Source organism: Mustela nivalis, assembly GCF_964662115.1.
Source record: "Mustela nivalis genome assembly, chromosome: 5".
NCBI lineage: Eukaryota > Metazoa > Chordata > Mammalia > Carnivora > Mustelidae > Mustela > Mustela nivalis.
This window is the reverse complement of record NC_139024.1, coordinates 66,076,229-66,093,620: the sequence shown is the minus strand read 5'-3', so window position 1 is coordinate 66,093,620 and position 17,392 is coordinate 66,076,229. Positions and strand designations below refer to the sequence as shown.

At 36.0% G+C, this 17,392-nt stretch overlaps 1 long non-coding RNA gene across 1 annotated transcript in view; it reads right to left on the bottom strand.

Annotated features, from left to right (window-relative positions):
• Positions 1 to 17,392, bottom strand: part of LOC309864850 — a 59,840-nt gene that overhangs the window by 31,633 nt on the left and 10,815 nt on the right. The window contains exons 2-3 of the long non-coding RNA XR_014311792.1: positions 12,278 to 12,387; positions 4,749 to 4,858 (exon numbers count right to left, since the gene is read on the bottom strand). This is a non-coding gene — a long non-coding RNA (uncharacterized lncRNA). The remainder of the gene's footprint in view (positions 1 to 4,748; positions 4,859 to 12,277; positions 12,388 to 17,392) is intronic.

Sequence of the window (17,392 nt, the reverse complement as noted above, 5' to 3'; positions counted from 1 at the left end):
TAAGAATCTATGACTTTAAAAACTCTAGAAATATAATGCTAATGCATATAAGTCATTCTATTTCTTTATTTATTTAGATTGATTAATTTTTTTTTTTTTAAAGAGACACAGTGATAAGGGAGAGGGAAGAAGGGGCAAAGGGAGAGGGAGAGAGAGAATCTTAAGCAGAGTCCACACTGAGACTGCCACATGTTTTGGGGCTCAATCCCACAACCCTGAGATCATGACCTGAGTTAAAATCAAGAGTCAGATGTTTAACTGATGGAGCTACCAAGGTACCCCAACAGATGCATATAATTTCTATATATATATTGGTGATCTCTGGGTGAAAGCCACATAAATAATATCCAGAAAAGAAAGATATCACATATTAGATTAGAATACATCTAATTCAGTTATATATATAATATATATGTGTATATATTATATATATATATATACCTGGTGTGTGCCCAAGACTACAGAACTTGCAGCAAATGAAAAACATATTGCAATGTGGTCTGAAGGCTATCACAAACAGATGATTTCACTGTAATATAGTATTTACAGAGTAGAGTGACAGCCAAGAGACCCTGTGGCTCCTTTTTTTTTTTTTTTAAAGATTTTATTTTTTTATTTGACAGAGAGAGATCACAAGTAGGCATAGAGGCAGGCAGAGAGAGAGGGAGAGGAGGAATCAGGCTCCCTGCTGAGCAGAGTGCTCGATGCGGGACTCGATCCCAGGACCCTGAGATCATGACCTGAGCCGAAGGCAGTGGCTTAACCCACTGAGCCACCCAGGTGCCCTCTTAATTCACCTTGTGAAGGAACAGGAAGGGCTTCTAGATGGGGTAGTGCCAAAGATGATACTTAGAGCTTGAAGAGTAATTATCTAGGTGAAGAAGATAAGGGAGAAGATTCTAGACAGGAAGATTCACATGAAGCAAGTAAAGGGGCCTGAGACATAGGGCACCTTCGAAGAACTACAAGTAGCTTTTATTTCTGAACTGTTCAGAGTAAGGCAGGTAAGGGCAGGGCATGTTGGTGGGGGCCAGGCATGAAGTTCATCTGTCCAGAAACTTTAAACCTTCTGTTAGGACACAGATGAAAGAAACCAGAACAGAATTTACACCTTAGCACTTTCTGATACTAAGACTCAAGGAATTATCGTGAGGTTGGATATCAGAGAAACTGAAAAGGCAAAACAGAGGTTATGGTGACATCAAAAGATTTACTTTAAGGTCAGAAAAGGCCACTAGAGTTAAAAGCGGGGATAAAACATGATTGACATTTGGGTCAGTTGGTTCTGGCCTTTTCGGAGTTATTTATTCATTCATTCGCTCATTCATTCATTCATTCATTCTTTTTATTTTAGAGAGAGAAAGAATCCCAAAGACTCCCTGCTAAATGGGGAGCCCAACACTGGGCTGGATGTCACAACCCTAAGATCACAACCTGAGCTGAAATCAAGTCAACTGACTGAGCCACCTAGGCACCCTGCCTAGCAGAATTTCAAAGAGCATTAGCAATGCTACTTTCTCTCTCTCTCTCTCTCTCTCTCTCTCTCTTTTTTTTTTCCCCCTTAGCAGCAACCTGCAGGATATCTACAAAGGCCTGTGTCCTAACTTGTCATGCCATGCACCTAAGAATAAATGAAAATGAAGTCAAAGCGGAAGAATAAAGGGCAAGGGAGAGAATCAAACTGCAGGATATGTGTAAAATGCTTTTAGTGACCTCAAATTATGGGATTAAAAATGGAATGAAAAGGAAATGTTTTGAAAGTAAGTGATCGAACACAAGCATTTGAACTTGCTCTCTAGGAAGTAATAATAGCAAACCGCACTTAAGCTTCTGTGTATTTAGAAAATCCGAAACAAGGAGGAATATTGGGACCATTCTTTGGTTGGAAGCTGCTATTACCAAGATAATTTCAGAAAAGGCAAGAAAGACTTCCATTAAAACAATAAAGAGAAAAGTCCTCACGGCCTCAGGAGTGAAGGGGTTTGAGTTGTTCCTTTAGCATCTCACCTCCCCTTCCCTTTGTCCCAAACTCCATCCCTTAATGATAGGGCAAAACCCAGACAACTTTGGAGCAATGAGGGCCAGCTATATCATTGGCAGGAGCCAGAAGAAAATGAAAATGTAGAACTCTTTTTCAAAAAGCAGAAAATAACATGCTCCTAGAAGTATTAAAATGTGACACTTATCCCTTTCTTCCAGTCTTTTCTCTTGACTTGTCATGGTGTCTTTTTAATTTTTACTTAAATCATTATAAATACAGAAAAAGTAAAAATTTTAATTATTAGCATGAATTTTACCATTCATTTTTATATTGTAAAGCTAGTCTTAAATACAAATATAAAAGCCTTTAACTTGCATGTAGAATCATCAAAATGACACAATTTACACTTTATAGCTCATACATTACACTTTATAGCTCATACATTGCCTATGTATTTTATTCTTACCCCAGAAGGGCAAAAACGCTGCAGAATACTAACTCAGCTGTTTTTACTTCAACCTTCAGTGCAAGCACATTCTAACACTACCTTCAGTGGGTAAAAAAGGACTAACAGGAAAGGTAGCCATGATCACTCTCTTTCCTTTGGATCACGATTTCTAGCATATGTGATTGGCTAATACAGGGAAGTAACAGGAGTAAGGAAAGATAGGCTAGACTTCCTTAGTTATTTGTGTTTCTTAGAACTCCTTTATCTGCTATCTGCATATGGAGCAAATTCCCTTTCAAAAAGAGAAAGGGACCTTTCAGGGTTGTCAGACTGCCCTTCCCCCACACAGTCATAAACCTAATATATTGCTTTGATCTGCCCCACCTTACAGTGAACTCCTGTGCCTCATGGGTCCACCTGAGTCCTGTGCTCAGGCGCCACTGTGACCATTATATGAGAATGGGGCAACAAGGAATCACAGCCATAATAAGATATGTATCTTATCTGTTCAAACGCATGTTTCATTGCCCTATTTAATGTCACTTAAAAGCCTGAGTTCAAGGATAAAATTATTAAGACTTTTAAGATGGCAGTAATGTGGTTTTGGAATATAGGTGAGGTTTGATAAAGTGAGATCCAGAGCCGATGACCAAGAAGGAATTCTTGAGACGTCTTTAGTGCAGAATGGTGGTTTTATTAAAGCATGGGAACAGGACCCCTGGACAGAAAGAGGTTACCCTGGGGTTGTGAGGAATGACTGATGATATCCTCAGGAGTTTGGGGAGGTAAGGAAAAGGGAGGTTTTAAAAGGATTTTCATATGTTAAAGAGGACTCCCAGGATATTGAAGCCCTTGCCATTGTCAAGTTAAGGTTGTTTTTCCCTCTAGCAAGACATTAACATAAAGATCATCTGATGCTTCCAGGAAGAATGTCACACATGTCCCATCTGGGAGGTGGAGGGGTTGCAGGATGTCAGCTTGTGCTTTATCCTCAGCTAGCCTTCTGCTCCCCCTCATCAACAGTAGCGGTGTCTAAACCAAGCCTGAGGTCCTCCTGATGAAGTTCTAGAACCTAGGTGAGGTTCGGTGGGCTGAGGTCCGGAGCCGATGACCAAGAAAGAATTCTTGAGACATCTTTGGTGCAAAATGATGGTTTATTAAAGCACGGGAACAGGACCCGTGGGCAGGAAGAGCTGCCGCCCCGGGTTGTGAGGGATGGGGGATGGTAGGTTATGTATCCTGCGGTTGGGGGAAGGTGAGGGGAAGGGAGGTTTGGAGAGGGGGGTGCAAGGCGCCAGCTTTTGCTTTGTCTTCAGCCAGCCCCGTGCTCCCTCATCACTCCTGTGAGCCCCTATAGACTTACCTGCTCATGAAGCCAGCACCCCCGCAGCAATGGACTAATATTCCTAACTATTGTCTAAAGCAAATGCGTCTTCCCAATAATTATTTCTTATTTTAACTACAAAACTATTTCAGAAAGCCTTCTGGGATTAGTAAAGCTTTCTCCAGTTTATAACTCAGCCTCATAGAAACAAGGCAATAAGACTAATAACAGTGCAATTTATAACTCAACCTCATAGAAACTAAGGCAGTAAGAGTAACCAATGGCAGGGAACCACAACTGTAGAAATCATTTAGCTGCCTGAGTCAAAGACTTTTTATTATATTAAAAATGAAGATGGAAATGATTTGAGCTAACATCCTAATGACTATTACGAATTTTAACCTCACTCACTAAAGATCCGGTAATGATGATCCATGTAGCTAGTCCATTGTCTACTTTGCATTTTGGGTAAGGGAAGTTCAAGCTCAAAGGGCTCCCTGGCCAACAAGGGAGCAAGACAGAAAGGACAGTGCAAGAAGGAAGAGGTTAAAGGTTACCCTTGGATTCTTCAATGTGGGGTAAAAGACACTCAGCTGTTGGGGGCACTTGGGTGGTTCAGTTAGTTAAACATCTGACTCTTGATCTCATCTTGGGTCTTGATCTCAGGATCTTGAATTCAAGCCCAGAGCTTGGAGCTTACTTAAAAACAAACAAACAAAAGGACACTAGGACACTGGAGGGCTTTTCGAGGGAATTGCAGAGATATTTAAAGAGTGTTTCTTTTGCTTCCTTTGAATTTCAATGGGACCAATTTGAGAAACACTGCCTTGGAATGTGACTGGCTTTAAAGAAATTTCTTGGCAATAGTATCAATATAGCGTTTTTGTATATGTCAGCTTGCATTTATGACTTTGTAGATGTTAAAGTAGAAAGTCCTCAGGAAAGAGTTAATATTGAAGTACCCAGCATAAGGCATGCTGGACACATTTCCTTACCAGGAAAAAATAGGAAGGCACACATCCAGGAACTCATAGAAGACGGCAGAGAATGTTGATTGGCAGTTTCAGCCTCTGCATCTGGAGAGTTTATTTATAGTTATTGGAATCTTGATAATCAGTGGTACAGGAGAAAAAGGAAAGAATAGATTATTGGAAACCATACATCATTCACAAACTTTATTTTAAACAGTTGTTTAAACAGTTGATAGCTTTTCTATCAAAATTTCCACCCTACTGCTTAACAAAGAGTCAATTTACAACTTAGTATTTAATTTCTTTTTATGTCATCTGCTGACCTGCTGGATAAAATGTCAAACACTGGGAAAGAGCATTGTTGAGTAGCCATAAGCAAATAAAAAAAAAAATGCATGAACTATTGCAATGAAAAATGACTAACCTACTTTGAACCCTCCACAACTACATCAAACAACTAGAGGACATCACAAAGACCAAAACTGGAACACTGAGCCTAATAACTAGAGCAATATTTATATTACTTAGCACACATCTTTTAAATTCCAAGTCATACTTTATCATAGAAACATAAGTCCACTAGAAATTAGCAAGGAGTAATTGGCTAGAAAATAGTTATTGATTCTTTAACTTTTTTTTTTTTTCCCTTTCTTTCTTTTTCTGAGTCATAATGTATAGTTAAAAAGCCAAATCTCAATAATTCTAGAAGGGAAGTTTCTTAAATTTCTGTTTCATTAAGTCAGCTTGTAAGGAACAGCTTCACAAAATAGATCATCTGTTTTGGGACCTTGTTTGATAAGAGCCATAAGACTTGTCTTTGAGTGGCAGGAATTCGCCCTGAGATACACCCTGCTTTAATAATTAAATTAATTAATAATGACTGATGTTAAGAAGACCACAAGTTTATCTGATGCCTTAGGCCTGATGGATTATGGTTAGGCTCCATCAGCTATGAGAATCAGAGTCTGCCACTATTCTGTGCCCTCCAGTTTGTGGCTTGAATCCAGAAAGCTACACACTTGACACCTGAGTTCTAAGATTCATGGCAACTAATTTTAAATACTTCACCACATTTCCAAGGAATGGCTTTAAACAAGGCATGAGTACTGTACTCAATTTCCTTCTAGTTAGAGTAGATTTGCCATGCTATTTATTCAACCTCTTTTCTACGGTATCATTCACTGAGTGTCTGTTATACCCCATGCTCTATGCTAAGCTCTGTTCAGGCAGATGCTCATGTAATAATAACTTAAAATCCATGAAGCAAGTGCTGTTATTACATTCACTTGCCAATGAGAAAATATGGACTCAGAGAATAAATGCACTTTGCTAAGGGCATTCACCTATACAGTGGTACAGTGGTAGAGATGGGACATAACCCCATACTTTCTTACTTTGGAGCTCATTATTCTACATTGAACCCTATTTCATTACACAGGAAAATGTTATATTTGATACCAACAAACAGGCTAGGAATAATACATTTTCAACACAGAGATTGCTGAACTGCATAGGCTTCTCTAGATTCAGACTGTTGCAGTATACCACTATAGGAGCTCAAAAAGCTAAAATCAGTAAAAAGAGTGCAAAAGAAACAACTGGTTTTGAGCAATGACCCATCCTTGGATGAGCTAAAATGCAGTCAGACTGACCAAGAAAAAGGAGGGACAGCAATGGGTCTCCAGAAAGAGTTGGTAATTACTACACATACGCTTGAGAAGGCAGCAGAACTTTTCTGCTACATGGGTTGGTTGTTACTTAAATACCTCCTCACTACTGCATCTGAGAAAGGATTGCCAATATAAATTGCCTATCTTCCCAACAGTAAAAAATCAACTCTATTTCTCACTTCTCTTTCCCTGTTTCTTCTCATTCCATACTCTTGTTCCTAGTCTGCTCTCAATAAAAATAATTAGCCCACAAATAAAGAGTTGATATATCATTTATTGAAAGTAGTTAATCTTTAGTAAATAAATTGACCAACTAAATATTAACCCCCCACTCATCATGAAATTGACTAGATTCTCATTAATATGCCTCTTAATAAGCTTAGGGTTAGAGTTCACATGGTAGGACTGTACCTGCAAATGGCACCATTATTCTAAGCATTGTTTTTCTCATGATACAAAAAATTGTTTAAGTTTTTAGGATTGAGAGCTTTCTCTGAAATGATTTTCTATTCAAGTCAAGAAAAAAAGAAGACACATACATTCTAAGTGCCAGTTTTAATGGGATAAACAAATATTTAAGTATAACATTTAGTAACGTGAGAATATTTGAGAAACTTCTTTCTGACTTAAGGAAAGACAAGAGAACAAAGGTGATTCCTGATGCCTGAATGTAGAAGATATTTTAACTACTGTTACTTATCTGTACACGGATAAAACCTCTCTAATCCTAGGCTTCTGGTTTAGAAAGTGAGCTGTAAAGTGGGCGATTTCAGAACATTCTCCCACTCAGCAACTCTGTTAAAACAGAAGCAGAGGGATTTGGGAGTGAAAGACCTTATGTTCATATAGTAAGTTTTCATTTGGTAATTAAATTTACTTTTATTGGCTGCATAATCTCTTAAAAAAATTCATATTTACTTCAATTCCTTAGGTCCAAAAACTGTTTTTAGTAAAATATAGTGTCTAAAAAAATGAGATCAGGATGCAGATGAAATCTTTAACTTTTGTTTTGTGATGATTTCCTACAAGATACATATACTTCTATGGTCAGAAGGGGTAGAACCTGAATTATTTTTTTAAAAACTTGAATATTTGCCAGTTTTCAACACAGCTTATAGCAATATTGTCATATAAATGTGAAGATAACTTCTTCAGTTTGTCCCAACCACAACATCAAGTGTGACTTGCTTTTATTTTTTCATACTCCATGTCGTTAAATGATAACATTTAATAAAGTCCTACATTTCATCACGGCTGACAGTATCTTACGAACACAGAACTTAACAAAACAAAGCTGCAGTAAGAGTTTTGGCTTCGTTTCATATTTCATTTCCTTTACATAACGTATTGTTTACAGGATGGAGAACATTTTAACATTCCTTAGAATATAGAATTTATTTACTATGAGTAGACATTTGTATCAGTGAATGAACAAACGACACTGTGATTCTTCACAATAATTAAATAGCCCATTTAAAATAGTCTCCACTTCTTTTACTTGGAGAGTAGAATAAACTTGAGTTAAAATGGCTTGATCATTCAAAATTCTTTGACTTTTTTCCTTTTTCTGCATTTTGGCCCTGATATATCAGACCTTTCTTTTCATCTATTCTACTTAACACCAACAATTAATTATTTTCAGGATAAAATTTTCAGTGAGATCAAATAATGCTTGAAAATTTAAGTCCAACAGAAAGATCATTGGCTTGCTAAAATTCTACTATTTGCTGACTAAAAAAGCATTTACTGGATTTCGAAGTGTATTTTTCAGTTACAGAAAAAGCACTTATGGAAAAATAACATTCATGTGGAAAAAAGAAAAAAAATCTACTCATTCTGCTTCATCATCTCTACATGGAAGGAGAGATAGGGAGGAAAGCACTCATTACATTCCTGGCAATAATCAAGGACATTAAGAGAAATTCTAGCAGAATATTTTTGTTTTAAAAAAGAAAGAAGAGGCAGAGCTTGAAACTATCTAGGACTAGTGTAGAAGTCAGTTCATGCACATAATAGCTGAGCTTTACTCCCTCCTGAAGCCAGAACAAGGTCATAAATTTCAATTTTGATTGCTAACTTACAAAAAATTCTGACACATTTTGTATGTGTAAATCCAAATGCATGCAAATTTTCTCAGCAAAATCAGTATTCCTGCCTATTAATTTCTTTTTTTTAAAGATTTTATTTATTTATTTGAGAGAGAGAGAGAGAGAGAGAGAGAGAATAAGAGCAAGCAAACATGGGAGGGGGAAGGTCAGAAGGAGAAGCAGACCCCCTGCTGAGCAGGGAGACCAGTGCAGGACTCCATCCCAGGACTCTGGGATCATGACCTGAGCTGACGGCAGTCGCTCAACCCACTAAGCCACGCAGGCACCCATTAATTTCTTTTAATTAAAAATGAACATAACGGGCACCTGCGTGGCTCAGTGGGTTAAGCCTCTGCCTTCGGCTCAGGTCGTGATCCCAGGGTCATGGAATTGAGCCCCACATCTGGCTCTCTGCTCAACAGAGAGCCTGCTTCCTCTCTCTCTCTCTGCCTCTCTGCCTACTTGTGATCTCTGTCTGTCAAATAAATAAATAAAGTCTTTAAAAAAAATGAACATAACTGGAGGAATTCTTATTAGAACCCAATCTACCTCAACCCCACTTCCTCTTTCTTTAGGTCAAGCTAATAAGTCCCTTTGGAAATCAAAATAGACAGCTACCACCATTATAATAGAATGTAATCACATGTGAATACATAACAAAAATGCATATGCATTTTGAAAATAAGTTATCTTCAAGACTTTCTTCAATATCTATTCTCTTTTAAGTTTATCTCAGTCTCAAGGTCAAATATTAGCAAATGTGGATGTCAAGATATTTAAAAATAAGTGTATATTGAAATCATTGCACATATTATGATGGGAACGTGAGTTGGTCAAAAATTTTTGGAGGGCAACTTGCCAATATCTATCAAAATATCTCCTCTGCTACAACACTTCCAGTTTCAGTTCTGGGTCACTCCTATTCTTACAACAACATAAAGTCAAATAAACTGATAATCAATAACTTTTCTTGGACTCATCAGAGAATTAAAGTCACAGGACAAATTGGCACCCCCAAATCTGGGATCCAGAGAGTGAGTCAGAAGCTGAGATCTGCTTACCAGAAGCAGATGCCCATGGAGCCAAACTAGTTGGAACACTTGGATGGCAACTTTGACAAATTGCCAGAGGTTGAGTATGGTCTAGTGTGAGAAAGAGATACTCCTTGGAGTTGCAGACTTAGAGATGAAAGATGTAAATTCTCTCCAAGGGGAATAGTTAAGGGTGACAAAACACAAGAGGGGAGTCAAAAGCAAAGAAACTTAAGAAATTCAAGGCCACTGGCTTCTCTTGCTACTTCAAACATTAAACAGAGATCAACCCCCTGCAGAAATTAACATAAACCTCACTCTAGAGGCCCATTTACCTCAGTTCCTATTATCCAATATAACATGTATAACTTCCAACAAAAATTATGGGACAAGCCAAATGTAAGAAAAACACATTTGGAAAGACAAGGCAAACAGACTCGAATGCAACATAGATGACAGGGAATTCAAAATAACTGTGATTAATATTTGAAGGAATATGGGAAAATATGTAAGAGGAGATGGGTAGTTAAGTGGAGAATTGTAAAGTCTAAGAAAAAATAAATATTAGGTGCTAAAAAACAAAATCCCCAAAAAACAAAACAAAACAAAAAAAACATGGTAGTAGAAATGAAGATTGTCTTTGAGAGACTTATCAATAGACTGAAAATGTCGAGAGAAGAACCAATGAGATTAACATTAAGACAATATCCCAAACTGAAATGCAAAAAAAAAAAAAAAAAAAAAAAAAATCAAACAAACAAAAGAAGAAAACAAAACATAACATCCAAGAACTGTAGGATAATTTCAGAAAGTATAACATACATGTAATTAGAATACTAAAAAGGGAAAGAAAGAATGGATCAGAAGAAAGATTTGAAGTAATAATGGCCAAGAATTTTCCAAAATTAATAATCAGCACTAAGTCACAGATCTAGGAAGCTCAAAAAACACCAAGCAGTACAAATACCAAAACCACACACTTGGGAATATCATATTCAAACTGCAGAAAAATAAAAAAACAAAGAGAAATTCTTGAGAAAAGTCAGAGCAAAAAAAGAATCACCTTATCTACAGAGGAACAAGAAGTATTACAGTGGACTTCTCCTCAGAACCAATACAAACTACAAGAGATAGATTGAAATATAGACTGAAATATTTAAAATGTTGAACAATGACAACAACAAAAAACCTGCTTAGAATTCTATATCCAATGAAATTACCTTTCAAAAGTCAAGAAAAAATAAAATATTTTTTACAAGCAAAAACTGGGAGGATTCATTGATAGCAGGTCTGCCTTGCATGAAATGTTAAAAGGGTAGAAAAGGGGTGGAAAAATAAGTATAAATTTACAATGAAGTAATATGACAAATAGAGCCTCAAGGTTAGTATCAACAGTGAGAAGTCATGTTGATTGTATGCACCGTGGTTATGAGGTGGTGAAAATGACACTTTCCCTTTGTGGTCTTCCTTTGAAAAAGACATGACTCCATCCTAACCAAGAGAAATATCCCATTTGAGGGCCATTTTACAAAATACCTAGCCACTATTTCTCAAGATTGCGGTTGTTACCAAAAACAAGGAAAGTCTGGAACACTATTGCAGACAAGAGAAGCCTAAGAAGACATGAGGACTAAATTTATTGTAGTATCCTGGGTGGGTTCCTGGACTAGGAAAAGGAAATGAGTTAAAAACTGAAAAAATCTGAATAAAGCTTGCAGTTTAGTTAATAAAAATGTACCAATATTGGTTCACTAATGTAAAATGTGCCATACTAATGTAAGATATTAATAACAAGTATATGAAAACTCTCTGTACTATATCCACATTTAAAAAAAAAAAACTAGTCAAAAAGGTAACTTTGTAAACCTTTGTTTACAAAGGTTTTCTTTGTAAAAAAGAAAGATAAAACAAAACCCTCTTTGAAATAGTTTTAAAAAATACATTGCTAGGAATTTATCCTATATGTATATAAACAAAAATATGCCATGAGAGATTTGCCCCTAAGGCTTTGTAATTTAAAAAATCTGACTCCAAATTAAGTGTCCATCAATATAATCTTGGTTAGGTAAACTACATTATAGCAATAAAATAGATGATTCTCTGGTCTTTAAGAAAAAAACAGACCTATATGTACTGCTATAGGCAGAACTCCAAGGCACAAAAATGAAATACAAAGGCAAGCTGGAGAACAAAGGGCTTTGTAAGATCCCATCTGAGTGCATTCACAAATTTTAAATGTTTGGACACAGCTTATAAAAAAAAAATACTACCTCTGTGTCTTTCCCTCTTTCTCTCTTACTCTGTTCCTGAGACAAAACCCTTTTCAATAAGTTTTTTGATATTTCCCTCCATATTTTTAAATAACATGTTTATGCTTTTCTTTCTTGATTTTCCCAATTTAGATAGCTTCATTAAGTGCATACTATGGATTATGAAAACTTAACTTGCTTACACCCCTATCTCACTCCTCATACATAATTTCCTCTTTCTCTCAATGAATTGAGGGAATGCAACAATTGCTCATAAAATTAATATTCAATTGTTATATAATGTTACGAATACTTAGTTCTTAAGCAGATTTTACTTGGTCTTCCTGGTTTCAGCTTGATATGCTCCTCTGTGTTTGGGTTATCCGAGCCTTTCTAGGGTTCTATATGCTTCTATGCTTCTACTATCACCAGTTTAGGATTTAGCTTAAGCTTAAGGAACCTTTATGGTTTGCATAGGCACTTTCTGGTTGGCTAAGTAAGCAACTACTTACTCACCCATCTGCTTTCTAGCTTCCAACTTTCATTCCTGATTCTATTGTCTTCTCTTCTACCTCTTCTCTCCTCTTCTCCCCTCTTCATCTCTCCTCTCTTCTCTTCAGAAAGATCTAATAGATAAAATTGTACCAAAAAAAGTTTGTACAAAAAATTTTTACCAGAAATGTTTGTATAGTTTTGAATATACTTTTTAAGAAAATGAGGATGAAATTATGAATACAAAATTTGATTTGAAAGTGAATATTTGTTTTGAATCAGAAAATAAGACCTAAAAGTGACAAATTTTTAAAAATACTATAGATATCACAAATTTTAAAAGATAGTATATTTTTATTGATTAGTAGCTTGATGCAATTCTATAATATTTTTCTCCCATAATTTTTCTGATGATATACACTTTGATTGTCTCTTTACATGGAAACAATTTTGTAACAACACTTTCTTTAGAGAAAATAGAACAATATTTTGACCTTTTCTCTAACATGGTTAAACTTTTTTTTCTTTTTCTTTGAGAGCTGAGATACACAAAACATGTTACTTTACACATAGAGTTGGTATATGACAATATTGTTCTATATTCTATAAACACAAAAAATCTTATAAATCACAGTTGATAAAATTCTCATCAAAACAGAAAAAAATATGGTCTAAAGGACACCAAATTATTCACCAAATTTTATATATCTGATATTTGGAACAATTTTTAAGACATTAGTTTCTGGCTTTGTATATTTTAATTATTACTTTGGCACTACTTGGATATATTAGTATCATAGGAACAATAATACTACAATACTACAATACTACAATACATCACATTTGCATTGTGATGTCTAGAGTGTTGGTAAAGTGAATAGCAAAAATATTCCTAGAATCTAGGATGGCTTGTGATAACACACCTATTCACAGAAATGATTGCATGCAACATAAATATATTCTTTTAAACCAAAACTCAACGTACACCCAAATAAACTTCCTTACTTAGATCCCAAAAGTGACCATAGCCACCATTCAATGCAAGACGCATTGTGATAAAGGAGAAGAGTAGAAATACACATCAATCTTAACTAATTACAGTAAAAAATACTTACCTTTACAAATCATACAAAAATAAATGACCACTTGAACACATTGTTAGAGTTTCTCCTAGAGCCTTGGAAGGCACCATGCAAGCAAAGAGTAGGTCCTTAAGTAACCCTAAAGTTTCACAGTAAATCCCCCAGTACTTTTTATCCTTTGAATTTATACTGTTAAAAAATTCTTTTATTTTTCTCTATCATGAATAAAGCAGCTATAAATATTCACATATAGGTTTTTGTGTGAACTTAAAATTTTATTTCCCCAGAATAAAAGCCCAAGCTTTTATTACTAGGTCATATGGTAAGCACATGTCTTTCTTTGTAAATAACTGGCATAACATTTTCCAGACTAGCTGTACCATTTAGAAATCCCACCAGTGATGAATGGGTGGTCCAATTTCTCCACAACCTCACCAGCATTTAGTATTATTGCCATTTTTTAATTTTAGCCATTTGGATAGGCATGTAGTGATATTTCACCATGGTTTTAATTTGTATTTCTCTAATGACTAGTGATACTGAATATATTTTCATATATTCATTTGTCACATGAATACTTCTTCAGTGAAATGTCTCTTCATGTCTTTGGCCCATTTTCTAATTGTTGGCTACAGTTGGCTTACGAGAGTTCTTTATATATTTTAGATGCAAGTCCTTTGTTGGATAAGTGGTTTGCAAACATTTTCTGAGTCTGTAGCTTGTCTTTTCATTCCCTTCGCAGCATCTTTAACAGAGATAAATCTGTTGTTGATTTTGTTCTTCTGGACACAACCCAAATAATCCTTCAACGTGAGAACAGATAAATAAACTGTGATACATATATGCCATAAGTCCTAGTCAGTGTTGAAAGGAATGAACTACTGATATGTAAAAAAAAATAAAATAATCTCAAGATAATTATGTTGAGTGAAAACAACAATCTCAAAAGGTTACATACTGTATTATTTCATGTAGGGTGACTTTCTTGAAGTGACAAAACTATGAAGATGGAGAAGAGATTAATACTTGTCAGAGTTTAGAGAGGTGGCTGGAGCTATAGGAGAGTAGCATGAGGCATCCTTGGGATAAAACTCTTATCTTCATTGCAGTGGTGGTTACACAAATCTACACATGTAATAATGTGGCACAGAATAAAATGCACACACACAAATGTTCCAGGGGAGTTTTAATAGCAGTTACTTTGGATGAAAAAAAAAATACATGGAGAGAAGTATATGCAAGAAATAACAAAAAGTTTAGATAATAACATAAGAACAAAATAGTATATTTAAATTCTACTATATCAATAATAGCATTGAGTCTAAACAATCTAAACACATCAGCCAGAAGTCAGGGAGTGTCATACTGGATAAAAAGCAAGACCCGAGCTACCTATAAGTAATTGGTTTAATATAAAGAAACAAATATGTCAAAATTTGAAGGATAGAAAGAGATATGCCCTGCTAAACTAGTCCAAAAAAAAGCTTGAGTGACTATATTAATACCAAAAAAGTATATTGATAACAAATAATATTACCAGGAATAATTAAATTCATTTTATTATGATCAAGGTTTCAATTAATCAGGACACACCTGATAACTGAGTTGCAAACATTTATGCAACTAATAACAGAACTTCAAAATACATAAAGCAAAACCAATAAAACTATAAAAGGAAATAGACAAATCTACGGTATAGCCAGAGATTTAGACACCAATGTCTCAATAATTGATAAAAACAGATAGAAAATCAGGAAGCATAAAGAAGTTTGGGTCATTGAGGAAATATATCTAAAATTGTACATTTTTAGGCTGAGTAATATCCTTATTAAATATACAGGTGTTAACTGTGACCATGGAGAAGTTAGCAAAATAGAGATAATATATTCAAATCATTTATACTATTTGTTGTTGCCCATTTTTTAAAACACTGTTGATTTTTGTGACCATATTGGTCGTCAAAAATCCAAAACTGCAAATGAGCCCACAGTGGTCTATCACATAGTCTATGTTTACAACTTTACAGTTTGCTTATTGCCTATAGTACTTGCAAGATCAGAATCTGAGCCAGGTGCTCCTGGACATTAGCATCTGTTTTCCCTAGCCACAGTCATAGTCCGCCTTTAGAGTCTGTGAGTGAGAGAAATCTGCTAGATCTGTGGCTCAAAGTTTTTCCATATGAATTAGATCCAGAGAAGTGACTAGAACATCAGGGTAAAATATTCAATGAGATAAATTAAAGTGAAAAATTTGGGATTGGTGGCCATGAATCAGAAAGATCCAAAATATGAAATAAGACACAGGTGTAAAGTTCAATGTAATTTAGAAGCAAGGAAAAGGAAAAAGTGATGGATTTCTATAACCACATGATAGTCTCCCTTCTTCACCTTTGACAATCTTGTGTAAGAAATCTTAAGGCAGGTGGGGGGTTCCTGGGTGTCTTAGTTGGTTAAGCATCTGGCCTTTGGCTCAAGTCATGATCTCAGGGTCCTGGGATGGAGTCTTGCATTGGACTCCTTGCTCAGCAGGGAGCCTGCTTCTCCATCTCCCTCTGCCTACTGCTCTCCCTGCTTGTCTCTCTCTCTCTTTTTCTTTCTGTCAAATAAACAAAATCTTAAAAAAAAAAAATCTTAAGTAGGGAATTTTCATTATTGGGGAACTCATCTGTTTTGAGTGTGAAGTTTCTGTGAAAGTACATTTGATAGACGTCAGTTGACCTTGCTTAAAATTAGGTGAGTCTCAGATTTTTGCAAATCACCACTCACTGTGTCACCCTGACAAGTCATTTAACCTCTTGGAATCACAACTTTTTTTGCCTATAAGTACAAATGGTGATGAGATTGCTCAATACAGATTTAAGATATAAGATGTTAAAAATCATCATTTATACTGTAAAGCAACACTGTCCAGTAGAACATTTATGTAGATAAAAATATTCTATAGCTTTGTTATTCAATATGATGGGCACTACCACATGTGACTAGTGAGTATGTTTAAAATATGGCTGGTACAACTGAGGAACTGAATTTTTAATTTTACAAGTTTAAGTAACTTAGATTTAAATAGCTACATGTGTCTAGTGCCTACCATATTGGACACCACAGGCACAGAGCTAAAGAAAAAATGTCCAATTCATTTTTGGTGGTCCTGTCTCACAATCAACAGGGAACATCAGAAAATCTATCAACCGCAGCTTGTGTTCCCTTCCATTTCATGAAGGAACAAAAATACCTGGCTTTTAACTTCCTGACTTCATGTTCTGGAATATGGCATTAAAGAGTCCCTCTCAGGGCACCTGAGTGGTTCAGTCAGTTATGCCTTTGACTCTTGATTTCAGCTCAGGTCAAGTGATCTTGGGGTCGTGAGATGGGGCCCTATATTGGGCTCTGTTCTCAGCAGGGAGTCTGCTTGAGATTCTCTCTCTCCCTCTGCCACTCCCCCACTCATGCACATTCTCTTTCTCTCTCAAATAAATAAAATCTTAAATAAAAGTTTTCATATATTTGAGAGAGAGACAGAGAGAGCATAAATAGGGGGGAGGGGCAGAGGCAGAGAGAGAAGTAGACTCTCCACTGAGCCAGGAGCCCAGTGTGGGACTCGATTCCAGGACTCTGGGATCATGACCTGAGCTTAAGACAGATGCCTAACTGACTGAGCCACCCAGGTACCCCAATAAATAAATTTTTAAAAAAAGAGTCCATCTAGAAAGATTACCCCCACTGTACAGTAGCTAAGATATTGTGCCCAGAAAGCAGGTAGAGAGGTTTTGGTGGCAGGTGAGAGGTTTTGGGTATTTTTTCTGACATTTCTAGGATCACAATCAGTACCTTAGAAGCAATAACCATCACTACGGCTCTTGGGATAAAGAAGGCTCAATATCTCTAATAGGCCACTATAGAGAATAGGAAGTAATATCTGAGCAGGTCCCTAAAAAAAGTCCTGAGGTTTCTTCCCTTAACCATGCTAAATTTACCCTTCTAGAATGGCTTGGAATTTGTTGGAATGGTTCCAACAAAAGACAAGTAAATACAATTATAGTCTCCCAAATCAGTTAAGC